The 26,256-nt window shown below is 41.9% G+C and overlaps 1 protein-coding gene across 3 annotated transcripts in view; it reads left to right on the forward strand.

The window, feature by feature from the left end:
• The first annotated feature begins 689 nt into the window (after positions 1 to 689).
• Positions 690 to 26,256, forward strand: part of CCDC68 (coiled-coil domain containing 68) — a 91,736-nt gene continuing 66,169 nt past the window's right edge. For 2 of the 3 annotated variants that reach the window (XM_033929224.1, XM_033929226.1), the window contains exons 1-2: positions 21,898 to 22,039; positions 22,141 to 22,235. The gene's annotated coding sequence lies outside the window, so the exon portion shown is untranslated. Of the gene's footprint in view, positions 706 to 21,897; positions 22,040 to 22,140; positions 22,236 to 26,256 lie in introns of those variants that run through there. The other variant, XM_033929225.1, reaches the window with a different exon arrangement.

Below are 26,256 nucleotides of genomic sequence, written 5' to 3' on the forward strand. Positions count from 1 at the left end.
AAATACATTTCCCCCCCACCCCCCCACCCACCCTGGATGTGCAAGGAAATCAAAGAAAAGGAGAGATGCATGATCACTATTGCAAGGTAGTAAATGAAGTCAATGGGCTCCACACTTTATTAAATGAATTACTAACTCCCAAACATTCCGCATTCATCCTCTCATATTTATATGTAGTACACACATTTTCCCACCAAAATGTGTAATTTAATCTGTCGTGGCTCTTCCAATTATCTGTGACCATTTGGATAGCTATTCCCATCAATACCAAGAAAAGACGGCTTTTATATTTATCCAAAGTAGGCTTAACTTGTAGTAACGTACCACAAATTATGGCTTCATAAGTTAAGGGAATAGATGACTCAAGAATAATATTTATTTGTCCCCAAATTGACCTCCAGAAATTAAGTATCAATGGACAATAATATAACTGATGATCCCTATATTAATATGACAATGCCACCATCTATTAGACTTAGAACTATCTAGTTTTTGTAAACGAACTGGGGGTCCAAAAAATCCTATGTAGTAAAAATAACCATGTTTGTCTCATAGATGCTGACGTTGTACATTTTACCAGTGTTTTAGTCTTTTTATTTCGAGGCTGTCGGAAATGTGTCCCTGAGCAATTACCTTGTTTTTACATCCTTAACACCAGTCCTGGCCAGAAGCTGCAGAAGAGGGGGGAGCCACTTTTTTGCTAACGTAAGTAGCGAGCACCATGTCTCTGTCACATATTGGATTGAACTGTTCAGCCAGTTTTTAATATTTCGAACTGCTGTAGAAGATTTAAAGTATTTTAGTATGGAGGAAAAATTGGTGGATAGTGCTATTTCTCTTTTACTCCTGCATATTGTTGTGTAAATAGTGGGGTTCCCCTGGGGTCTGTGCTGGATCCGCTGTTTTTTTAAAACATATTTATCAATGATCTGGAGATGGAAATAACTAGTGAGATAATTAATTTTGCTGATGACACAAAGTTGTTCAAAGTGGTTAAATCCCAAGAGGATTGTGAAAAATTGAAAGAGGACCTTGTGAGACTTGGAGACTGGGCATCAAAATGGCAGATGAAGTTTAATGTGTTTAGTGTTTGGCGCAGTGGTTAAAGCTACAGTCTCAGCACCCTGGGGTTGTGGGTTCAAATCCACGCTGCTCCTTGTGACCCTGGGCAAGTTACTTAATCCCCCCCATTGCTTCAGGTACATTAGCTAGATTGTGAGCCCACCGGGACAGGCAGGGCAAAATGCTCGAGTACCTGAATAAATTCATGTAAACCGTTCTGAGTTCCCTTGGGAGAACAGTATAGAAAATGGAATAAATAAATAATGTGAGCAAATGCAAAGTGATGCATGTGGGAAAGAGGAACCTGAACTATAGCTATGTGTTGCTGGGTTCTATGGTAGGAGTCACTGCCCAGGAAAAGGATCTAGGTGTCATTGTTGAGGATACGTTGAAACCCTCAGCTCAATGTGCGGCGGCTGCTAAGAAAGCAAATAGAATGTTAGGAATGATCAGTAAAGGAATGAAAAACCAAGATGAAAATGTTATAATGCCCTTGTATCACTCTATGTGCAGGTCTAGTCTCTGTATCTCAAAAAAGATATAGAGGAATTAGAAAAGGTTCAGAGAAGGGCAACAAAAATGATAAAAGGGATGGGACGACTTCCCTATGAGGAGAGATTAAAGCAGCTGGGGCTCTTCAGCTTGGAGAAGAGACAGCTTGAGGGTGACATGATAGAGGTCTATAAAGGGTAAATGTGAATCGTTTGTTCACTCTTTCCCAAAATACTAAGACTAGGGGATATGCGATGAAGCTAGTAAGGGGTAGATTTAAAACAAACTGGAGAAAATATTTCTTCACACAACGTGTAATTAAACTCTGGAATTCGTTGCTGGAAAATGTGGTGAAATCAGTTAGTGGGGGTTTAAAAAAGGTTTGGATAATTTCCTAAAAGAGAAGTGCTTATTGAGAAGCCATTTATTGAGATGACTTGGGGAAATCCACTGCTTATTCCTAGGATAAGCAGCATAAAATCTGTTTTGCTACTTGGGATCTATCTAGCTACTTGAGACCTGTATTGGAAACAGGATACTTGGCTTGATGGACCTTCGGTTTGTCCCAGTATGGCAATTCTTATGTGGGGAAAGGAAACCCGATGTTCAGCTACAAGATGGGGGGGATGGTATTGGGGAGGAGCAACCTAGAAAGGGACTTGGGGGTCTTAGTGGACCAATCATTGAAGTCGGGAGCACAATGCGCAGCGGCCTCCAAGAAGGCGAACAGAATGTTGGGAATTATTAAAAAAGGAATCACTACCAGAACCAAAGAAGTTATCCTGCCGCTATATCAGGCGATGGTACGCCCGCATCTGGAATACTGCATTCAATACTGGTTGCCGTACCTTAAGAAGGATATGGTGACACTTGAGAGGGTCCAGAGAAGAGCAACATAGATGATAAGGGGAATGGAAGGCCTCTCATATGCTGAGAGGCTGGAGAAACTGGGGCTCTTTTCCCTGGAAAAACTGAGACTTAGAGGGGACATGATAGAAACTTACAAGATCATAAAGGGTATAGAGAAGGTAGAGAGGGGCAGATTCTTCAGACTGGCGGGGGAAACAAAAACAAGAGGGCACGCTAGAAAATTGAAGGGCGACAGATTCAGAACAAATGCTAGGAAGTTCTTCTTCACTCAGAGGGTGGTGGATACCTGGAATGCGCTTCCGGAGGAGGTGGTAGAGCAGAGTACGATTTTGGGTTTCAAAAAGGGGTTGGACAAGTTCCTGAAGGAAAAGGGGATTGAAGGGTATAGTTAGAGGGTACTATAAAGGATAAAATGTCTTAAGTAAAGGATCACTACAGGTCACGGACCTGGGGGGCCGCCGCGAGTGCGGACTGCTGGGCGCGATGGACCTATGATCTGACTCGGCAGAGGCGATGCTTATGTTCTTATGACCAAAACATCTACATAGGTCACTTTGAAAAATAAAAAATAGACATCTGGCTGTTTTGAAAACAGACATTTTCTCTACCAGATTTCTGGACTTTTTTTTTTTTTTCCAAAACATCCAAATCCTATCTATCGAAAATGCCCCTCATTATATGTAGGTTTTTTTTCTGTCCCTAGTGGGCTCAAAATCAGTTGGGTTTTTTTGTACCTGGGACAATGGGGTGTTAAGTGCTCTCTGAACAACATGTATGCAATATCTAGAAGCTGTGGTGCTGAATATGTTCATGGACTAGAAGACATAACCTTCCTACAAGGCTAAGCCAGCACTTAGTAGGTATCAGGGCAAAACCTGTGTACACCTACTACAAGCCCACGGCACAACCTAAAAAGTAAACAAAGTGAGGCTGAATTAGATCAGCCATGAGAAACTTAGTAAACACAGGCTGATCTGACGATAGTGTCATGCAGGAACCTGGCCAAAAACAGGGAAAAACACAGTTATGGCCTAAACCTTAAAGGAAATGTATCGGTGAAGTAAACAGCAAAAGCCGTCTTGATTACAATCAATGCTGTTTTCTCAGATCCTTTAAAGTAAAAGATCACGGACGTACCAGTAACAGGAAACCTTTCACTGGCTTTGAAACAAGAGGATGCAAAAGGTAAATTAGCTACCCCCAACAACAAATCAAAGACACCACAATCCAAGTGAAAGGTATGGCCTTCCCCCTCAAACAAACCTTAAAAGTATTGGGAGTCACCCTAGACAAACATCTATCCCTGGAAAAACATACTGATATTACTGTCAGGAAATGCATTTCAGTACTTTGGAAACTACGCACCATAAAAAAATACTTCGACCACACCTCATTCCGCCTGTTGATACAATCCTCCATTCTCAGCATCCTAGACTACTGCAACATCATTTATCTGGCCTCCACGAAGAAAGCCATCAGGAGACTGAAACTGATCCAGAACACCGCCGTTCGCCTTATATTTGGCTTAGACAAATGGGAACACATCACCCCTTTTTACCACAAACTACATTGGCTACCCCTTGAATCTAGAATCCTATTCAAGTTCGCTTGCTTCTGCTACAAAACTGTTTTTGGTCTATCTCCGAGCTACCTCACCCCACATTTCAACCTGAACTGCAACAAAAAGAACTCCCGCAGAATCAATCTTTTCGCCTTCCCCTCCCTAAAACTATGTCACCTCAAAAGGTTCTTCGACAAAACCTTCGCCTTCCAGGCAGCCAAACAGAACCCTTGGCTAGCCCAAATTCTGCTCAAGGCCCACACCTACCTGGATTTCCGAAAAATACTCAAAACTCATTTATTCCACGCTCAAAATCCCTAATCCCCTCTCTTCCACTTCTCTCACCCCTCCCTCAAACGACCCAACTCTCCCGATAACCCCCCTTTTTGATCTCCCCCATCTCACTAACTCCAATGACCTGTACAATCCCCCCTCTCATGCTCACCTTCATCACCTCATTGCTTGTAATTATAATCAATTGTAAGTTCTTGTTAAATTTTATCTGTTGTGAAAACTCCCCTCCTCATGCTCACCTCAATATCTACATTACTTGTAAATCTAGTTTATTGTAATTTCTTATTAAACTTTGTTTAATTGATGTGAACTGCCTAGAACTCCTTGGGTATGGCGGTATACAAGAATAAAGTTATTATTATTATCATTACCCTGCATTTAGGGCTGGCCTCTTTTCAGGATGCTGCTATGTAGTTGATTTTGGACATTGCTAATTTGAACATTAGCCAACTATTGAAGAAGTTGCCCTGGTTACCAGTGGAATTGCATATTTTATTTAAAGTTTTGGTATTGATTCATTAAGCCCTTTTTTGGGGCATGTCTGAAGCCTTGGGTCTATATTATTCTCGCTGTGTCTCCAATATCTAAGAAACGAGAATGCTGCTTTCTGTTGACGAATGGCTACAGTTACGATACGAAGGAACTAGGGCTATGGCAATTTTGGATGGTTGGACCTGTCCTTTGGAATAAATTACCTGGCTATTTGTGGATGAGCAGTGCAGTGCAACAGTTTAAGAAATTTTTTAAAACACGTTTCTTTATGAAAACCTTTTTGTGGAGTGGATAAAAGAACATATATGTGACACAGTAGTATATGTGGATTGTTGATATGTAGCAGTATGTCTATAATGTTGTTGCTGATTTACATTAGTGATGTTATTTGTGTAATTGTATGTTTTATTTGTTTTTAAATGTGTGCGTATTTTGGTACATGCTTAGTTTTAGGTGGGCTATACTATACATTTTTAAAATAAATATATAAATAAGATCAATTAAATAATAGAATTGTCAATCTCCATAAACATCTTAAAGCTGTGCAAAGTGAAAAGTGCACAACCTACGTATGCTTGGTGAAATAATTGAAAGGTTATGACCTGCCTGAAAAGTATATCTAAAAAGTTAACTACAAGTTTATTGTAGAAGTTAGCTGGAAGCGAATAGTTTACAGCAACCAGAAATGGTATTCAATTTTGATGATCCAGAGAAACTCAGACAAATCTTTGTAATACTGGAAGATGTAATGAATCAATTTGACAAACTGAACAGTAGCAAATTGCCTGGATTGGATGGTGTACATCTCAGAGTGCTGATAGAATTGAAAAATGAACTTGCAGATCTACTGCTAGTCATCTGTAATTTTTCTTCAAAATCCAGCATAGTACTGGAAGACTGGAGGGTGGCCAACATGACACTGCTTCAGGGCCTCAGTGAAGAAAAAACAATCAGTTCAATGGACAAGCTATCTGTTCGATGTTTTCCTCCTCTGCAAATACCTGCATTGACTACCTCTACACACATGGGGGAAAAGGGGCAATATCTGGAAAGCAGTACAGCAAACCCCCACAAATTTGCGGACTCAGTCATTCACGGTATTTTCTGACCGCCTCTTCCAAGAACTAAAGTCAGGCTACACCAATCAGGAGCTGCTTTGACGCGCCAGATAGGGTGTCGAAGCAGCTCCTGATTGGTGGAGCCCAGCGGTCTCAAGCTCAAACCCTTTGCAGGGCCACATTTTGGATTTGTAGGTACTTGGAGGGCTGCAGAAAAAAATAGTTAATGTCTTATTAAAGAAATGACAACTTTGCATGAGGTAAAACTCATTATAGTTTATGTCTTTCCTTAATTGCTTCTAATAATTTTAGCTATACACAGCTGAAAGCAGTGCAACATGCAGAAAGTGAAGTTTAGGTGGTTTTTCACTATTTTGAGACACCGAGGGCCTCAAAATAGTACCTGGCGGGCCGCATGTGGCCCGCGGGCCATAAGTTTGAGACCACTGGTGTAGCCTGACTTTAGTTCCCAGAAGAACCGGTCAGAAAATACTAGGAACAATCCCGCGGAACATCAGCCTTTTTTTCAGCACCCGCCACCGCCTCTCTAGCCCTCTCCCGCCTCCAATCTGCTTCTAAACCGCATTTGTGGTTTTTTGAAATTCGCGGGTGCTTCAAGAACGGAACCCCGCTAATTTCAGAGGAGTACTGTATATACTAATACCCACAGTATGGAAAATAAGGTTCTGGATCTAGAGGATGTGATGGAAGAGGCTGATTTGGATTTAGTGATGATGACGGAGACATGGTTCACAAAGAACCATGACTTGGATATACAGTAGATATACCAGGCTATAATCTGTTTAGGAAAGACGGGGTAGGAAGAAAAGGAGGGGGAGTGGTGTAATATGTTTAAGATCTGGTGAGACCCCCATTTAGAATAGTGTTACATTTCTGAAGACTGCACCTTCAAAAATATATAAACAGGATAACGTTGGTCCAGAGAACGGCTACAAAAATGGTTTTGGTGGTTTTCATCATAAAGCTAATGGAAACAGACTTAAAGATCTCAATATCTATATTTTAAAGGAAAGTCAGGAGAGGGGAGATATGATAGAGATATTTAAATACCTTCATGGCATAAATGCACATGAGGCAAGTCTCTTTCAGTTGAAAGATAACTAGAATGCGGGAGCATAGGATGAAAGTGAAAGGGGATAGACAACAAAAAATACTATTTCATGGAAAGGGTTTTGAATATGTGGAACGGCCTCCTTGTGGAGGTGGTGGGACAAAAAGTGTATCTGAATTCAAGAAAGCTTGGGATAAGAATTGCTGCTGCTAGGTCAGACTAGTGGTCCATCGTGCCTAGCAGTCCACTCCCGCGGCGACCCTCTGGTCAAAGACCAGCGCCCTAACTGAGACTAGCCCTACCTGCGTACATTCTGATTCAGCAGGAACTTGTCTAACTTTGTCTTGAATCCTTGGAGGGTGTTTTTCCCTATAACAGCCTCCGGAAGAGTGTTCCAGTTTTCTACCACTCTCTGGGTGAAGAACTTCCTTACATTTGTATGGAATCTATTCCCTTTAAACAATGTCTTCTCATTCGCCCTACCTTTTAGAGGGTGAACAACCTGTGTTTATCTACTAAGTCTATTCCCTTCATTATCTTGAACATTTCGATCGTGTCCTCTCAGTCTCATCTTTTCAAGGGCAAAGATCATCGAGAGTTCTGTTTCTGTCTGCACTTTAATATGTAATTCAACGAGCTCTTTACCAATGCCATGGGACGGGTATATGTAAATAGGGGTAGGATATGTTGGTTTTCTCACCTGTTGCTATGCAACAGTGCTCAGGTGACACCAGTGGCTTAGAGCTGATAAGGAAGAAGGGGACAGAAGTGAAACTGATTAAACTGCTAGAGGAAAGAAAAAATTCACATAGGCAGGTTAAAAAGTTGCCAGAGCACAGAGCTGCAAGTGACAGGGTTATTAAAGGAAGCCTTCGGGCATTAAATTCTGGCTTTTTGATTTCACCTTCTGATGTGTTTTTCTTGATTGATTAATAGACCACCTTTCCAAAAACAGACTATGAAGCAGTTCATATAAATTAATTTAAAAAAAAAATACAATTTAGACAATTTCATACGCATTCCCCACATTCTATTACAAACGCTAAAAATTACACAAATGTGGACACGCATCCAATTTGCACGCACAATTCAATTGAATAACGAGTCAATTAGCACTGACAAGGAGCAATTATTAGTGGTAACTGATTTTAATTAAAATTTAAGAGCTCCTTTTACTAAGCTGAGATAGCATTTTTAGCACACGCAGAATTGGCGTGCGCGCTAGACCCGCTCTACGCAGCTAGAACTAACGCCAGCTCAATACTGGCGTTAGCGTCTAGAGCGCACGGCAATTTAGTGCGCGCTTATTGCAGCTTAGTAAAAGGAGCCCGAAGCGCATATATTTAGGCATGGGATCCAAACCTAAATTTTAAGCGCAAATCAAAAATGGAAGGGCGTCAAAAGAACTTCAGCATTTACAATTAACTCAAAATACAGCCATAAACACACTAGTTACCATTAATACATCAAATAGCATGCAAAATTCTAGTTATAGTCTATAAAACCCAATCCCCCCAATCTCTGCAATCTCTTAACCCCCTACACACCCCTCTCATATTTTCCATTCATTACAACACAATCTTCTTATAGTGCCCTCTTTCAGACAAATAACCTATGACTCAACTCACAATCCCCCTCTTTTAATAAGGCGCGCTAGCTGATTTAGCCTGTGCTAAACGCTAACGCATCCACAGAATATAATGGACGTGTTAGCGTGTAGCGCGCCTTAGTAAAAGGACCCCAATATTATCTTTTCAGTTACTGGTCCAACTCTATAGAACGCTCTAATGGCCTATGATTGGAATACTCCCTAGACCAGTGTTCTTCAACTTTTTTATACCTATGGACCGTCAGAAATAAAATAATTATTCTGTGGACCGGCATTGGTCCGTGGACCAGCGGTTGAAGAACACTGGGCTAAGTCGTTGGCCAGACCCCGTCCATCTCTACCCAATCTCCACCCCCATAATAGTACTAATTGCACCTTGCACGTCCCGTGCCTCATCTAGAAGCCTTCCCTCTGATGTTGCAATGTCAGAGAGAAGGCTTCCGGTTCAGGCGCAGGATGCCCGTAGGAGCCGCTGCCCTTGGCTTTGTGCACTGAATCAGTTAGGAAGAGGAAGCTGGCTCGAAGATAACGACGCATTGATCGCACCGTGGACCGGCGGTTGAAGAACACTGTTTTGGACCTGATGCACGTGCTGGCCCTGTGGACCGGCAGGAAATTTCTGTGGATCGGTACTGGTCCATGGACTGGTGGTTGAAGAACACTGCCCTAGACCACTTTAAAACCCTACTCAAAATTTACTTCTTTAAAGATGCTTTTGATTAGCCCCTCTTAGTCTGGACTTGGACAGGGCTATGCACGACTGCAAAGCATTCTTGCGTATTCTATCTTCTTTTGTCCTAGCAACAATTGTAGTTCGTCTCTCTCTCCTATCTGTCCTTCTTCTCACCTCACTAACACTATTTAATGCCATTATACTGTATTGTAAACCACATTGATACCGCGTGAAATATGGACATGGGGTCGAATCTTGAATTTATATGTGTAGTTATAGAATATGGGGGCTCCACGCCTAATTTATATACAATTATTTACACCACAGAGATTTCTGCCTGGGAGGGAAGGGTTAAGACAGCTGTTATAGTTGGTGATTTGATCATTGAGCATGTACTATAAATAGCTGGGTGGCTGGTGGATGTAAGGATCAGCTGTTCACTTCCCTGCCTAATGCAAAAATAAGAAGCAACATAAGCACTGGTAAGTTAGATGAAAAGCCTATCAAGAAGGCTAAAAGGTAGATGAAAAGCCTATCAAGAAGGCTAAAAGGCTAGATAGGATTTTAGAGCCTTACCAATGACATAGGAAAATGTGCTAGGAAGATTCTGGAAGCCAGATTTAGGCTCTTAGGTAGAAAGTTGCAACCTAGATCATCCAGGGTAGCATTTTCAGACATACTCCCTGTTCCACACATAGGACCCAAAAAGCAGGCAGAACTCTGAAGTCTCAATGTGTGGTTGAGACGACGGTGCAGGGAAGGGGTATTTAGATTAGTGAGGAACTGGGCAACATTCTGGGAAAGGGGAAGCCTATTCCAAAAGGCTAGACTCCATCTTATCTGGGATGGAACCAGCCTGTAGTGCTAGCATTTAAAAAGGAAATAGAACAGCTTTAAAACTAAAATGGGGGTGGGGAAACTAACAGTCAAACAGGATTGTATGGTTCAATGTGCAGTATCCTTGAAGGATACTATTAAACCATTTTTTTTGTTAGGTGCCATCGACTCGTGTTTCAGTCCTAGTGACTTGATGAAAATCACCCAGTTTTCGTGGCAGAATACAGAAGTAGATTGCCATGCCTTTCTTCTGCACAGTATAAATTTGACGTTGTCGCTGTTGTCACTTCAAACGCAATCCTCCGCCTCTAACACTGCACATCTACTACTGCCCAGATGGGTGGTACATCGTTAGTCTGACATCTCCGCTGAAACCTGCCTGCCTTGAGAGGCCCTGCTGGTAGTGAAACTACCAACGGCATAGCTTTCAGCTTCTCAGATGTGCACAAGTGCACAAGCCCCAGTGGCATGACAAACCCATGCACCATGACTGGAGATTTAAACATTTAGGGATTCCCAATAGAAAGGTTTCAACAATGGCAAAAGGAAATCGGGAGTGCTTTAAGGGAACAACAGAGTAAAGGGTACAAATTATCCCCATCAACTTCTAAGCAGCCTGTACATGTAGTGAAAAAACACAATTTGAAATGAGTGTATACAAATGCCAGAAAATAAGATGGGAGAGTTAGAGCATATAGCACTAAATAAAGACCTGGTGGATTGAGGACAATCAATGGAATATACTGGTAGGGCTGTACTACCATCTGCTGGGACAAGATGAAGAAATGTTTACAGAAATTAGGAAAGCTGGCAAATTGGGCAACAATATATTAATAGGTGATTTAAACTACCCAAATATTAACTGGATAAATGTTACATCAGGAAGTGCTAGGGAGATAAAATTACTAGATGTAATAAATGACTGCTTCTTGGAGCAACTGATCTAGGAATTGACAAGAGGTGTAGATGTTTTAGATCTAGTTCTTAGTGGAATGCAGGACAAGAGGTAACGGTGGGTCTGTTGGAAACAGTGATCATAATGTGACTAATTTGAGCTAATATCTGGAGTACAGTCCCAAAGTAAATCTACGGTAGCAGCATTTCATTTTCAAAAGGGCAGCTAATAAAAAGAGGAAAATGGTAAAGAAAGAAGCTAAAAGGATCAGCCAAAAAGGTTGGCACTTTAAATCAGGCATCAGTGTTGTTTATAAATATGATCTTGGATGCTCAGACCAGATGTACTGTATTCTACATATTAACAAAGGTAGAAAGAAGAGCAAATGTCATCTAGCATGGTTAAAAATCGAAGTGAAAGATGCTATTAAAGCCAAAAAAAACCCTATACTTCAAAGAATGGAAAAAGGATCCAAATGAAGAAAATAAGAAGCAACATAAGCACTGGTAAGTTAAATGAAAAGCATTGAAAAAGAAGGATAAAAGAGAAAACGAATAGAAACTTGCCACAGTGGCAAAAAGCTCACAGTAACAAATTTTTACAGGTACATCTGAAACAGAAAGCCTGCTAGAGAATCAGTGGGACTGCTAGATCACCAAGGAGAAAAAGGGGTCCTGAGGTCTTTGCGAAAGAAGATGCAACCTGAACCAGAAATGGTTTTCAAGGTGATGATGTAGAGGAACTGAAAGAAATCTTAGTGAACCTGGAAGATGTATGGAGCCAAACTGACAAGAGTGAGAAATCACCTGGACCAGATGGTATATACCCCAGGGTACTGAAAGAACTCAAACATTAAATTGCTAATCTGCAGTTAGTGATATGTACCCTGTCATTAAAATTATCCGTAGTACCTGAAGATTGGAGGGTGGCTAATGTAATGCCAATTTTTTTTTTTTTTTAAGGTTTCAAGCAGTGATATGGGAAATTACAGACTGGTAAACTTAACTTCAGTTACAGGCAAGACAGTGGAAACTATTTTAAAGAATAAAATTATGGAACACTAGACAAACATGCTTTAATGGGTCAGAATCAGCATGGATTCAGCCAAGGGAAGTCTTGCCTTACCAATTTGCTGCATTTCTTTGAAAGTGTGAATAAACATGGACAGAGGAGAGCCAGTCGATGTGGAGGGGCATTTTTGATAGGACTTCTATGTCCAACTGGATGCTGCAGAACAAAGATTTCCAGAGCACACTGACGGCAGCAGGCTCACTCATTACCGTTGATGGCTGACCGAAAATATAAAATGACAGCGGCCAGGGAGGAGGTGGGGGGGAGGCAGGAGAGTTATAACTGTTCTGACCTCCGACCGACAATTTTTGGGGAGGCCATGGCCCCTATGGTCACCCCCATTCTGATGCACATGGGTCACTCTTCTCTCTCTATGTCAGTTGGCTCACCTTTATCCACATTTATTCATACCTTCAAAGAAACGAAGCAAGTTGATGAGGAAACAGAGATTCTCTGTACTCATTCCATGCCTGTTTTTGTCTCCACCACTAGAGCGTGAGAAGTAGTGTCTTTGGGTCTCTCCCCTTTCCTGTGTCTGGCGCAGTGGTTGGAGCTAAAGCCTTAGCACCCTGGGGTTCTGGGTTCAAACCCTGCACAACTCCTTGTGACTCTTGGCAAGTCACTCAGTCCTCCATAAATCATATTGAGGGATATGGTAATTTCAGGTTTTCATAATAGAGAACCTAAACGGCCACCGCGGGAGCGGATCGCCGGACTTGATGGACCTCGGTCTGATCCGGTGAAGGCATTTCTTATGTTCTTATGTTCTTATTGTTTCCCTGAAGTTACTTGTTCCTGTTTCAGAACTGTGTCAGATGCTGGCTGGATGTTTGCTTGAGATTAGGCCAAAGACTGGGTCTGAGTTTGCTCACAAGAATTCTGTAGTTGGTGCTCACTTATACCATAGACAGAATGTGTTAAAACTCCCTCCTGGTACATTAGATAGATTGTGAGCCCACCGGGACAGATAAGGAAAATACTTGAGTACCTGATTGAAAAACCCCTTAGATAAACCTTGATAGGCAGTATATAAACACCTAATAAATTTGAAACTTGACAAAAATCTGCCTTGAGAATAACTGAATTAGCACTGATAAGGGCACTTATAAACATCTTGGCCTTAGGCATGTGCCTAGTTTGCCTAGGCCTTAATCCTGCCCTGCTAACTTCAAAGGGCTAATTATGTAGACTTTGTTTGTTGCGCTCTTCCCATGTCCCTATACTGAGGAGGGGTAATTAGAGATGTCCTGGGAACCCATGCACTTCAACTCAATTCCTAAAGTATGTTTGTTCCAAGAAAACAGGAAAAACTCATGTTGACTCTCTTAGGACTGGAACTTGGCATTACTATCGCACAGTGATTGGTGCAACAACAAAGAAATGCATTTATTGAAAATAAATATCTTTAATAGTGACTGATTTACTACTAAAATATACACCTTCCGCGAGTGAAATCCTATGTTCGGTTTCAGTGTTCCAAGTACCCTTAGCATTTGCTGAGGCCTGCCACTTTTTCCAACTTAGGGGACATGATTTCATTCAGTGAATAAACTTAGGTGCTCTAGGACAGAGGTTCCCAACCCTGTCCTGGAGGAACACCAGGCCAATTGGGTTTTCAGGCTAGCCCTAATGAATATGCATGAAGCAAATTTGCATGCCTATCACTTCCATCATATGCAAATCTCTCTCATGCATATTCATTAGGGCTAGCCTGAAAACCCGATTGGCCTGGTGTTCCTCCAGGACAGGGTTGGGAATCACTGCTCTAGGATAACACCTGGTGCCTTGTACTCCATAGGCCTTTTATTTTTCCCTTGGTTCCCTTTATATATACCCTGAAGCGCATGCTCCTTCCTGCAGCCCTTTTAACTCCTCTTACAGCAAATACATGGATGGCACTGTCTTTTGAATCTACATAGAAATTAAGGGCTCCTTTTATTAAGCCGCGATAGTGGTTTTAGCGCACGCAGAATTGCCCTGCGCGCTAGACGCTAACTCCAGCATTGAGCTGGCATTAGTTCTAGTTGTGCAGCGTGGGTTTAGCTCAGAGAAGAAAAGAACTTAGATAAATTTAAAAGTAAACTTAAGAGCTTTCTTTTCAAAGACGCTTATGATATTTAGGAGTCCAAGCCTATTTTTGCTTATTTTCATAAGGCTACTTCTTTTATTTCCCTCCTATTGTTTTTTTTTTTACCATAATCGTTCTTCTTTCTATCATTATTATTATATTTCATTACCCTGCCTTTCCCTTTGTTTTCCTTTTCTGTTTATTCTGTTAGTCGTTAATTTAATATGTTTTGTTCAGTGTCCATCTGTCTTTTATAACCCCAGTATTATCTGTAAATTGAATGATTTGTTCATCGCTTAGATATTTGAGTAAGCGATTAATCAAATACTTAATAAACTTGAAACTTGAATGCTAAAATTCTGCGCGCGCTAAAAACGCTATCGCAGCTTAGTAAAAGGAGCCCTAAGTCTAGCACCTAGACTGCACCTGGAAGAACTGGACTAGTTCATGTAACATTCCTTCTCTCACACAAAGATCTCCAACAAGAATCAGAGTGGAAACACACAAGAACCAAAATTATAGAACAGCAAAAGGGGAAAAAGGGAAAATACGACCTAGAAACCTCAACCTACTTCCCGACTTCTTATCCTTTCGTGTATGATTAGAGACCAGATAACCTATAGATCTCAGGGTCTCAGCAAATTCTGTGGAAGAGAACATTTTCAGGACCAGAACACTGCATCAGGGACCTTATTATCATAACACCAATAGGAAGCTTTAAAGCAATCCAGGAAATTAAGATGATAACATATTTTGACAGCAATGAGACAGAACAAGCTCCGATCCCGTCTAGGGAGGAGCGCGGCCAAATCGGCCAAAGCCGGAGCGAAAGGATGGGAGGGGGGAGGGGGAAGGGAGGAGAAGGAAAAGGAAGGGCCAATCAACGGGGGGGGGGGGGTTAGGGGATAGGGGTGAGCGGAAGGGAGGTCGCCTTTTCGATACGGCGATCCCGAGAGAGAGACACGGCTTCCCTTCCTCCCACCCCTCGACTGCTGGTCTGTTCCCTCACATGTGCAGGCGCCTCCAGCTCCAGCGGCAGGCTTTCCTCTCCTGCGTCCTCTCTCCGACGGCTGCACACCGGAGTGTCTGGGACCGGTGTCGGTTTCCCCACTGGGACGCTGATGCAGCTGCCAGAGGGGTGCCCGCATGCCCCGATGGGTGAGTCCGGGCGGAGAGGGGGTTGGGCTGCTGCACATGCGGCCAGGGGGTGTCGCCATTTTGATAGCAATGAGACAGAGACATGGGTTTCCTATCACATTAAAAACCATTAAAATATACTGTGTTGTCTCTTATCATCTGCCCAAATCTCCTTGTTTTTTTTTTTTTTTTTAATCTCCCCCCCCAATCCTACCTTTTCTTTGAGACTCTCATTGTAATAGTTTTATATTTTACCTGTCTATAATACTTAAACAGCTTTGGCTGTACCTCATACCTCAGAAAGACAGTATATCAAATGCATTACTCTTATCCTTATGTATTCTGATATTGTTCTTTTGCTCATATTGTTCTAACCTGAGAAAGCTTGTCAAAAGTTTTGTTACTCCAATACAAAATGTATCATCTCATTTGCTTTATTTTTTTGTTTTGTTTCTATTTATTGACAACACACAGCAACATCTTACCTAAGAACATAAGAATAGCCTTACTAGGTCAGACCAATGGTCCATCAAGCCCAGTAGCCCATTCCCACGGTAGCCAATCCAGGTCCCTAGTACCTGGCCAAAACCCAAGGAGTAACAACATTCCATGCTACCAATCCAGGGCAAGTAGCGGCTTCCCCCATGTCTTTCTCAATAACAGATTATGGACTTTTCCTCCAGGAAATTGTCCAAACCTTTCTTAAAACCAGCTACGTTAGCCGCTCTTACCACAATCTCTGGCTTAACTTCCACAGCTTAACTATTCTCTGAGTGAAAAAAATTTCCTCCTATTGGTTTTAAAAGTGTTTCCCTGTAACCTCATCGAGTGTCCCCTAGTCTTTGTAATTTTTGACGGAGTGAAAAAGCGATCCACTTGTATCTCCCCTCAACTGTCTCTTTTCAAAGCTGAAGAACACTAACCTTTTTAGTCTTTCCTCATACGAGGAGTTTCATCCCCTTTACCATCTCGGTCACTCTTCTTTGAGCCTTTCTAGCACCGCTATATCTTTCTTAAGATAAGGAGACAAGAATTGAACACAATACTCCAGATGAAGTCGCACCACGGAGCGATACAGGGGCATTAGAACATTCTTAGTCTTGTCATCCATCCCTTTTTTAATAATTCCTAGCATCCTGTTTGCTTTTTTTGACTTCCATCACACATTGGGCGGAAGGTTTCATTGTATTGTCTACGATGACACCCAGATCCTTTTCTTGGGTGCTAATCCTAAAGGTGGAACCTAGCATCTGCTAACTGTGATTCAGGTTATTCTTCCCAATGTGCATCACTTTGCATTTGTTCACATTAAATTTCATCTGCCTCTTGGATGCCCAGTCTTCCAATTTCCTAAGGTCTGCTTGCAATGTTTCACAACCCACATGCGTTTTAACAAGTTTGAACAGTTTAGTGTCATCTGCAAATTTAATCACCTCACTCGTCGTTCCAATTTCCAGATCATTTGGGGGGTTTTCCTTATGTATTTGTTTTTACTACAGATTAGTGTATGTTATCACAGCAGGGCTCATAGGAATAAATGGGTCCTGTGTCAGGTAAAATGCAATCACCATTAGCAACAGGCTACTCCCCCTTATGTACCAGTATCTCCCCTTTGACATGTTCTCATTGTTCAGATAAGGGTTTGGTTTGGTTTGACATTCCTTTTAGTACTTACTAACCAGCTTCCCAGTACAAAGCCATTGAAAGAAGCCAAAACAAACTGGAACATTATTTTTATTTTCAACTAGCTGATGCCCCGGCGTTGCACGGGTATTTAATTATAGCAATAACACTGTAAATGGATTCAAATAAAGATACTTTATAGTGGTGAATGAAAATATTTTTTTACAGCTTTATAAAAAGTACAATATTCAAATTATAATGTGAAATATTTGACAAAATGAATACAATACAACTAACACAAAACTTAATTATAAACAACATTTTTAGTTTCACCTCCAGGAGCAAGAACATATACATTCTTGGGTGAACCCACCCTTCCCACGTGTGCAGGTGGGCCGCGAGACCCCCCAGAACATATCACCCCAGGTAGTGAGGGATCTGCACACCAAGTTTCGTTCAAATCGGTCAAGCCGTTTTTGCGTGATCGCAGCACATACACACATACACACACACATACACACATACATACATCCGATTTTATATATATAGATTAAAACGTGCTCATTAAGGAATGCAAAAGACAAGTTTGCTAGCACTGCCATTTTGATAAGATAGATAAAAATAACAGCATTATACTTTTTAAATAGTTTACGCTATGTTCTAAACGGTGAAGGGTCAAATGCGCGCGAGGACAAAGGCGCGCCGACAACCGAGGCGGGCCTTTGTCCTCGCGCGCTTTAGACTATGAACCCTTTCATACATGGCTTAAGTGAAAACCCACTATAGGAATACAGGCCAAGGGGGGTTATACATGCACACTCCAAGTATCCTTTCTCTAGAACAAAGATGTGCATTTATTAGTGAGTGTTCAGCTTGGTAGTGAATAAAGGTCAATTTTATGATTCAGTGCCTGCAATTATGCAGGCCCTGTATGTATAAATGATGATAAAATGAGTGCTTATGTTTGTAAGTGTCCTAAGAGCCATTTCATAAAGATGTATGAGTACTATGTGTATGCAACTGCAAGGGGGGCATATATGTGGGTGGAGCATGGATGGGGCCCCCAATTATGCAAGTAAATTATATGCACCTTTACCACATTTATGTGCCAACACTAGGGGCCAGATTCTATAAATGATGCTTGAAAAACCAGTACAAATACCTTCCCTTAGGAGGGGCCTTAAACAACCTGGGCCAATCAGAGCCTTAGGCCCCTTCCTGGTGCATCCCAGGATGCGCCAGGGAGGGGCTGGCATGCCATTTTGAAGAGGCGGGCCTACTGGCCAGAGAAAGTAGGCATCCCTCCAGCCAGCCATCATAAACAAAGGAAGGGGAAGGGGGGATCATTGGAGGCATGGGGGGGGGGGTTGCATGGTGGCAGGAGGGAGTGGTCATCTCTCCCACTGCTGTCAGGGGGGCATTACTTAGCAGCGGGCGTATGCACCTGTCCTGTTGCCCGGGGGGTGTCAAAATGGCATTGCTTGGCAGTGGGATGGAGCATCTCTACTGCTGCTGGGGGCAGTGTCATGGGGCATGTTGCTTGGCAGAAGGAGGGAGTGAGTATCTCTCCTGTTGCTGGGGGGGGCTGTCATGGAGCGTGTTGCTTGGTGGCGGTAGGGAATGGGCATCTCTTCCGTTGCTGGGAGGGAGGGGTTGCTTGACAGCGGCAACATTTTCTGACAGGTCTGATCTGTCAAGCCTTACTTTACTGTCAGTGCCTGAGCCAATCAGCGCTCAAGCACTGATCAGAAAGTAAAGCAACAACAGCTCAGACCTGCTGACAAATTTTGACCGCAAATGTGGCACAATGAGGTTAGAGAATCACTCAGCGACTATGAAGAATCGCTCGGAGAGCTCATTTTAATATTAATGACCTTGTACTACCTTTGTATGGCAGTATTGGAGACTTAGAAAACTTAGAAAGCCCTTTTAATCATCTGCTGCTAAAATACAAACACGCTAAACCGGCTGGAATTAGTTTAGCAAGCATGTTAAAAGCTGATTTTAGTTTTGAGAGCCTGCCCCTTAGTGCTGTCCTATAAACCATGCCTAAAGTTAGGCGCAGTTTAAAGAATATGCGTGGGGGCCAGCCCTGTGATTAAAATTTAAGCACGACCATTTATGTAACTAAAACCTGGTGTAAATGCCCACCCCTAAATTCTATGCAGACAGGCCATATTCTATAACAGTATATGCAATTTATAAGAATATCTATAGCCTGCCCAAGTCCCTCCTATGGTCATGCCCCCATTTCAGATCCATGCCTTAGAATTTACATGCACCACTTTATAGAATACACTTAGAAAGCTGTGCATGGACATTCTAATTAGGGCAGAACTGGTTGTTAGTGGCCAATTATAGGGGCCGATTGGCTCATTAAACAATTGTGTGCTCAATTTGGCTGTGCAGCCAATTTGTGCATGAAACTTTAGTCGCCATTTATAGAATTCAGGGTAGATGTGCTGATTGCAGCATATGCTAGTACAGTGTACCTCGGTTTACGAGTGCACCGGTTTGCGAGTGTTTTGCAAGACGAGCAAAACATTGGCAAAATCGGTGCCTCGGAAACCGAGCGTGCCTCGATTTACAAGCGCCCCCCTGCGATCCGGCACCCTCCCCCCCCCCGTGTGATCTGGCACCCCCCGCTCGCGTCGCACCCCACCCCCCCACCCCGCCACAGTGCCGGTGCTAAATGGGGGTAAGGAATGTGATCGGGTGGGTGAGTGCCTGGGGCATGCCAGATCGTGGCAGGGGGGTGAGATGCGAGCGGGGGGGGGTGTGCCGGATCATGGGGGGGGCGCCGGATCACGGGGGGATGGTGGATCACGCAAGGGGAGAGCAAAACGAGAGGGGGGATGGCGGATTACACAGGGGGGCCTTCATGAGCAGGGGGAGCAATGCCGGTTCTTGAGGGGGGAGGGGTGTAGAGCAGTGCCGCTGGCCTCGTGGGATGGGGTGGGTTGGAACGAATCAAGTGAGTTCCCTTAGTTTCTATGGGGAAACTCGCTTTGATATATGAGTATTTTGGTTTACGAGCATGCTTCAGGAACGAATTATGCTCGTAAACCAAGGTTCCACTGTATTCTATAATGGCATCTTGGTGCATAGAATAGGTGCGCATTTCATGCCACAAGGGCACCTAACAGAAGGTGCCCAATTTTATGAGGGAGTGATGACACGTTCTCAACTCAACTAAGAAGAAAATGATGTGGACAACCTCTGGCGATCAATGATCTGAAATAAAATAAAAACCATAGAATTTTGTTTCTGCAAATTGGCACTTCGTGAAATAAGATAGCACTCTTTTCAGCTACAGTGGCAAAATAACGCTCTGAATTAAGAAGCTGGTTAGTTGGGCTGAGAACTTTTCAGCACCCCCTCATAGAACTGCCCCCCACAGACAAAAAGCTAAGTAATAGCTAAGGTTTACTATACTAAAGAATGAGATTTGATGAATTTGTGAATAGCACTTATATTTAAAGACAAAAAATACAAATGAGTGCTAAAAGCACATAACAACGAACTTCTCTTTATTATGACAAGAGTTGCTATTATTTTGAAGAACTGGAAAAACTGGGACTGATTAAATTATAATTTCCGGTGGAAATCTTTATGCCACACTTTTAAACTGGAACATATGATTGCCATACAACTGGGACATTATAGAAAATTTAAGGATGTTTGGGAACCATTGTCAAAATTCTGTAAGGAGTGACTACTGATTTTAATTTTAGCCCTTTGAGTATACACGTCCCGGGGGAAGGGGGGGATATACCATTAATTTAACTTGGAAAAGGTTATTGAAGGAATCTATGTATTTGTGTTTTTCTTGATTAGTCATTTGGGTGGGTGGGAGGGGTAAAAAGATTGCTTATGTATCTCTGCAAGATGAATGTGCAATTCTTGAATTATTATATGTACATCTACTTATTTATTGCACTGTTGATAGTTGGAAAATCAATAAAGAATATTAAAAAATATAAATTAAATCTAGAAAAAACTATTTATTTAAGAATATTGAACTTAAAACCCTGGATCCTATGACAATATAACACTTAAAGCTTTGTGTAATGAAATTGTATTGAACACAAAGTGGTGTCTCTGAGGATCGTAGAAACTTTGGATGGGTGTTATTATACTAGGGATAATATAGGAGACTATCCCTATACTCTGATATTATATGGAATAACCCCTACTACTATCAATTATAAGAGTGCTAGTTATATGATAGTTAAATTGAATTAACATGCACTAACTTATGAATTCATGCACATCAAAATCCTATACTGTGCATTAAAAAAAAATTGTATTAAAAGAAATATATGAAATGAAAGCCCCCTGGAAACCAAGTAAAATGATGAACCCCTACCTCCAAATAAACAGTTTTTGCTTATGCACATTCCAGTAGCTAAAAAAACACCCAAAAAGCTGATGTGCACAATTAGAATACATCATATGAGGACCGTATGGAAAATGGGGCTCTATCCAATTCGCCCCAAGAAAAAATTAGTCTTTACAGGTAGTTCAGTGCCAGAGGTATAAAACGTTTCTCTTTACACCAGCTGCAACAAAACAGCCATTAGATGAAGTGACGGCAAGAGTGTGGCACCTTGGGGTTGTGGGGTTCAAACCCACGCTGCTCCTTGTGACCCTGGGCAAGTCACCTAATCCCCCCTCCCCCCCCCCATTGCACCATGTACATTAGATAGACCGTGAGCCCACCAAGACAGACAGGGAAAAATGCTTGAGTACCTGAATAAACTCATGTAAACCATTCTGAGCTCCCCTGGGAGAAAGGTATAGAAAAATGAATGAATAAATAAATAAACATATTAGAAACTGAACAGGAGAATAGATGATGGTAGGGCTTAAATCCGACTGAATAATGACTAAAGGTGAAAGAAGAGGAGGGGCTCAGATAGTTCTTTCTGAAGGCAGATAATCTGCTCAGGTAAAGCGAGAGAGAGAGAGAGAGAGGGAACAGGAACCTGAGAAAAAGAGGCACGGCTGAAACCTTGCACTCGTGCCCTAAAGCTCTTCCTGTTTTCCGGAGTCTGACGCGGTGGCTGTGGCTTGCTCCTCCCCGGCACCTCAGGAAGCTCCTGTCCCGATCCCCGGAGGAGCAGAGTTTAGACGTACGGTATACGGGGGGGGGGGGTGGAGGGGGCCGGGGTCACAGCTGGCACTGTTTGAGCGGCAGTCTTTTTGTGTGTGCAAGAATCCAGGTACTGCAGGAAGAAGTCTTGAGTAAGGGACGCAAAATAAATTGTGTGTTTGCTCTTGCCTAAAACCATTCTCCCCCCCCCCCCCCCCACCCCACTTTCAGCCCTACAGAGTTTGCACCTTTGAAATGACCGGAATACATGACTTTTAAAGTTGTCTGGGAGACACCCTGCGCTTCCTTGAGCATTATTCTTAATTGTAAGTACCAGTTTAATTTCCTTTCTTTTTTTTTTTTTTTTCCAAGCGCTCCTGAATCAAAACGCCCTGCAGGTACTGTATAGGAAAAGTATATTGTTTCTGGGTGTGGGGCAAAGCAGTTCCCTGTTCCACTGTAGCATAACTGCTCTGGGCTTAGGAGGGACCTTATTACTGCTTCTTTCACATTTCTCCAATGCACTCACTGTGAACTAGTATGGTTTACAACAACCGGCCTACCAGAGAGTCAGAGAACATTCACAGTCCCTGTAACCAATGCACCAGGAGATGAAGTGACTTTCACCCAAGGTCACAGTGAATGTCAGCAGGTAAACAAGCAAGATTTGACCTCCAGCCTCTTGGTTTGAGAAACTCCTGCAGACCAACCCTTCACACCTTCTGCTTTCATAGGATGGAATTCACAATTTACGAGGGGGGGCCGCTGAAAAGTTCTCAGTCCAACCAAGAAGAGAATGATGCGGAGCCGTGGAACTTACAAGTTATATTCCACACTTTTTTGTTTCAATGCTATGGAATAAAAAGTTTCACAGCTCCCACATCATACTCTTCAAGGCTGGGCTAAGAACTTTTCAGTGGACCCTTGGATGTCCTGTTTTCAAAAAGACTTTCTCACCCTGAACTCACAGCAAATATTTTTAAAAACAGGGGGGCTTTGTTTCTAAGTGGATACTGAGCCTGTAATGAGGTACCACATCCAATGCTATTTTTACTGTTTTTACCCACCAGGGATTAATTCTGCGCCAATAACGTAGATTCAGATACCATAACTGAGATGACAATTCTGTAATTGCATGTGTTGCCAAGGTAATAGTTTCAAGTTTCAAGTTTTATTTAAATTGGATAATCGCTTATATATATTTTACTAAGCGAGTTACAATAAAATATAAAATAAACATACAGTTTAACGTACAACTTAAAATGGGTTAGATGGACAGACATATAAACAAACTTGAGAACATAAGGAAAAAAGGGAGAAAGTTACAAAGTTAATGATTTTCATTTTTAAAAGAAAAGAAGAAGCCATGAATGGAAAGTACATGAGGAAAGGTAAAAAAAATTTTTTTATATATATAAATGGTGTTTTGTACGTTAGATATAAGTCATTTAAAGATTAAAAGCGTCTCTAAAAAGGAAAGTTTTCAGGTTGTTTTTAAATCTATTAAGATCTTTTTTCTTCTCTTATATGTTGTGGTAGGTTATTCCAGGTCTGAGGGGCCATTACTGAATATATGGCATGGCGTCTAGTACCAATAAAGTCCGCCTAAAGTTAGGTGCCTACATCGATGCGCCTAGCTGATGCAAGCACCTAAATTAATTGAATAATAGGCTAAATTGGCATCAATAATTGGCAATTAACTCATAATTGTCATGAATTGGATGTTAGGCGCCTAACTTGGTAGCTACCCTTTGCTGCTCTTGCGCTAAACCAACCTCAGTCGCTGGACCCAGCGGGCAGGCCGGATTTGGGGGAGGGAGAGAAACTTCTATCCCCAGGGAAACAGCCTCTCCTTCAGGCTGTGACCAAGCAGGGCTCTCACCCCCTCCCCCCCCCAGAATGATTCACTGTACGTCTGGGGATATATCTCTTACTGCTGCACTGGCATGGCGGCATGGGCCACAAAGAAACACCTTGCGCTCCCTCTTCCTATGTGGCATAAGGAATATAAGTAAGCAAGAGGGATATAACTCTGTTGGAGAAAGTGCAGAGGCGAGCCACGAAACTTGTCAAAGGAATGGAGCATTTGAGCTATAAAGAACGACTCAGGAAACTGGGACAGGATTTGATAGAGACTTTTAAAATATTAAAAGGATTTGATAAAATAGACCAAGAAGCAGCATTGCTAACATTTTCGGATGTGACACGGACAAGAGGTCATAGCCTGAAACCGAGCGGCAGCAGGTTCAGGACAAATGCCAGGAAGTTCTGTTTCACACAGCGCGTGGCGGGCGCTTGGAATGCACTCCCGGAGGAGGTTGTGGCGGAGACTACTGTACTGGGATTCAAGCGCAAGTTGGACGCACACCTTCTTGCATATCATATTGAGGGATACGGTAAAGTCGGGTCTCCAAAAAGGAGTACCTAAATGGGCCGCCGGGTGTGCGGAGCGCCGGACTAGATGGACCTCGGTCTGATCCGGCGAAGGCGTTTCTTATGTTCTTATGTTCAAAGAAAACTTTGAGGAGAATCGGGAAGGTAAGCCTAGCAGCTAAAGAGATACATACAGCTCAAAGGGAGGGTGCCACCATCTTGGTTCCTCCCCGAAAAACACTATTTTAAGTGCGATTAGGAAATTTGCTAAAGTATTCAGACGTCACTTCTTCTACTTCTGTTTGCAAGGTCTTCAAGAGCGTTTTTCAGGAGAGTAATGTCCCGCTCATGTTTTGTAATGAGCACAACGTTTTGAGCGTGTTTCGCGGGTAACACTAGCTATTAGGGTGTCCTAATTTATTCCTCAGTTAGAATACACAATTTTGTGGATATCTTTTGTTCCATGAGTAAATCAAGGAAAATTTTTGTTGTTTACGTGCAATTACATCACTTTCTTTTCCAGAGATAAATAATACAAAAAAAAAAAAAAAAAGATTTGACATCGATATGTGAACATTTCTTAAGAAAGAACTGAATATTTCATGGGGCGTCCTAATTTTTTCACATGACTGTATATCAAATAAAATTGAGGTATGTTTTAATTCTCGTAGATTTATGAGGAATTTAAAATTATGTTGGAGGTTATTTGGTCTTTTGTGGAAAATCAAATTCTCTTTTTTCCCAGAATTATTTGTAGAGCCCAGGATTTGTAGTAGGTTTCTAGTAAAGTGGTTGTCAACCCAGTCCTCAGTCAGGTTTTCTGGATATCTACAATGACTATACTGTACATAAGATAGATTTTCAAACCAAGGAGGTAATACATGCACATTCATTATGGATGTCCTGAAAACCTGACTAGTGGGATGTGCCCAGAGGACAGGATTGAGAAGCACTATTCTAGTAGGCTGAGATTCTCTTGAACACTTTCTGAGGTAAGAGGTAGAACAGCCAGACATTTTCATATAGCAAGTATTGTCTATACTTGAATATAAACCTAGCTTTTGGGTCAAAAATAGCCCCAAAATGGGTGGGATCTCAGTTTATATTTGTGTCCTCCCCCTCTCAGACCCATTGCAGGCCTCTCTCCCTATCCTACATTAAGCCCTGCTTATCCAGTGGTGAGTCAGAACAAGAACAATCCTCCAATCCTCCTGCCCCATACAGTCTCACTACTCAAAATGGCTGACTCGAGTTCCCGCAGTAACCTCGTAAGACTACCATGAGTTCGGTTTATATTTGAGTCAACCCTTTTCCCCCTTTTTTTGGGTGAAAAAAAGGTTACCTTGGTTTTATTTGAGTCAACCTTTTTTCCCCCTTTTTGGGGGGAGGGGGAAGGTTACCTCGATTTATATTTGAATGGGATTATATTTGAGTATATATGGTGTTTGATTTTTGGGTATCTTCATCCGTAGTTTTGGCACTAAAGATGATGTCTCTTGTGCTGTGGGAAGATCATTGATGTAGCGTTTCCTATTCTACCTCTTATTCTTGTCTGAAGCTCTGTCTGCATGTTTATTTTTTTTTTTTTACCTTACAGCTGTTTGTTAAATTTATTGATTTGATTTATCATATATCCTGTCCCCTTTCTCATGGTAAAATTGCTTGCAAGGTAAAGATCCATTGTTGCATCCAATGATGCATATATATTTGAGTCAATGGACCTTTACCTTTCAAGTAGTTCTTCTTTATTTTTAAGTTTTGAGATGTTTTTATATGTTCCTCAATGATTTTAAGGATATTTTTTGATCCTGAGATTTCTTCCATGGTTGGGACACACCAGTGACATCACTTGAACATACTGACGTCACTAGAACGCATTCTATTGAGATATGTGTTCCACCATATTTTAACCTTTTTAAAAGCTTTTTTCAGGGTTTTAAGCAGATTTTACGCAGCGTTTTAAGTAGTTAAGGA

Source organism: Geotrypetes seraphini, chromosome 1 (assembly GCF_902459505.1).
Source record: "Geotrypetes seraphini chromosome 1, aGeoSer1.1, whole genome shotgun sequence".
Lineage (NCBI taxonomy): Eukaryota > Metazoa > Chordata > Amphibia > Gymnophiona > Dermophiidae > Geotrypetes > Geotrypetes seraphini.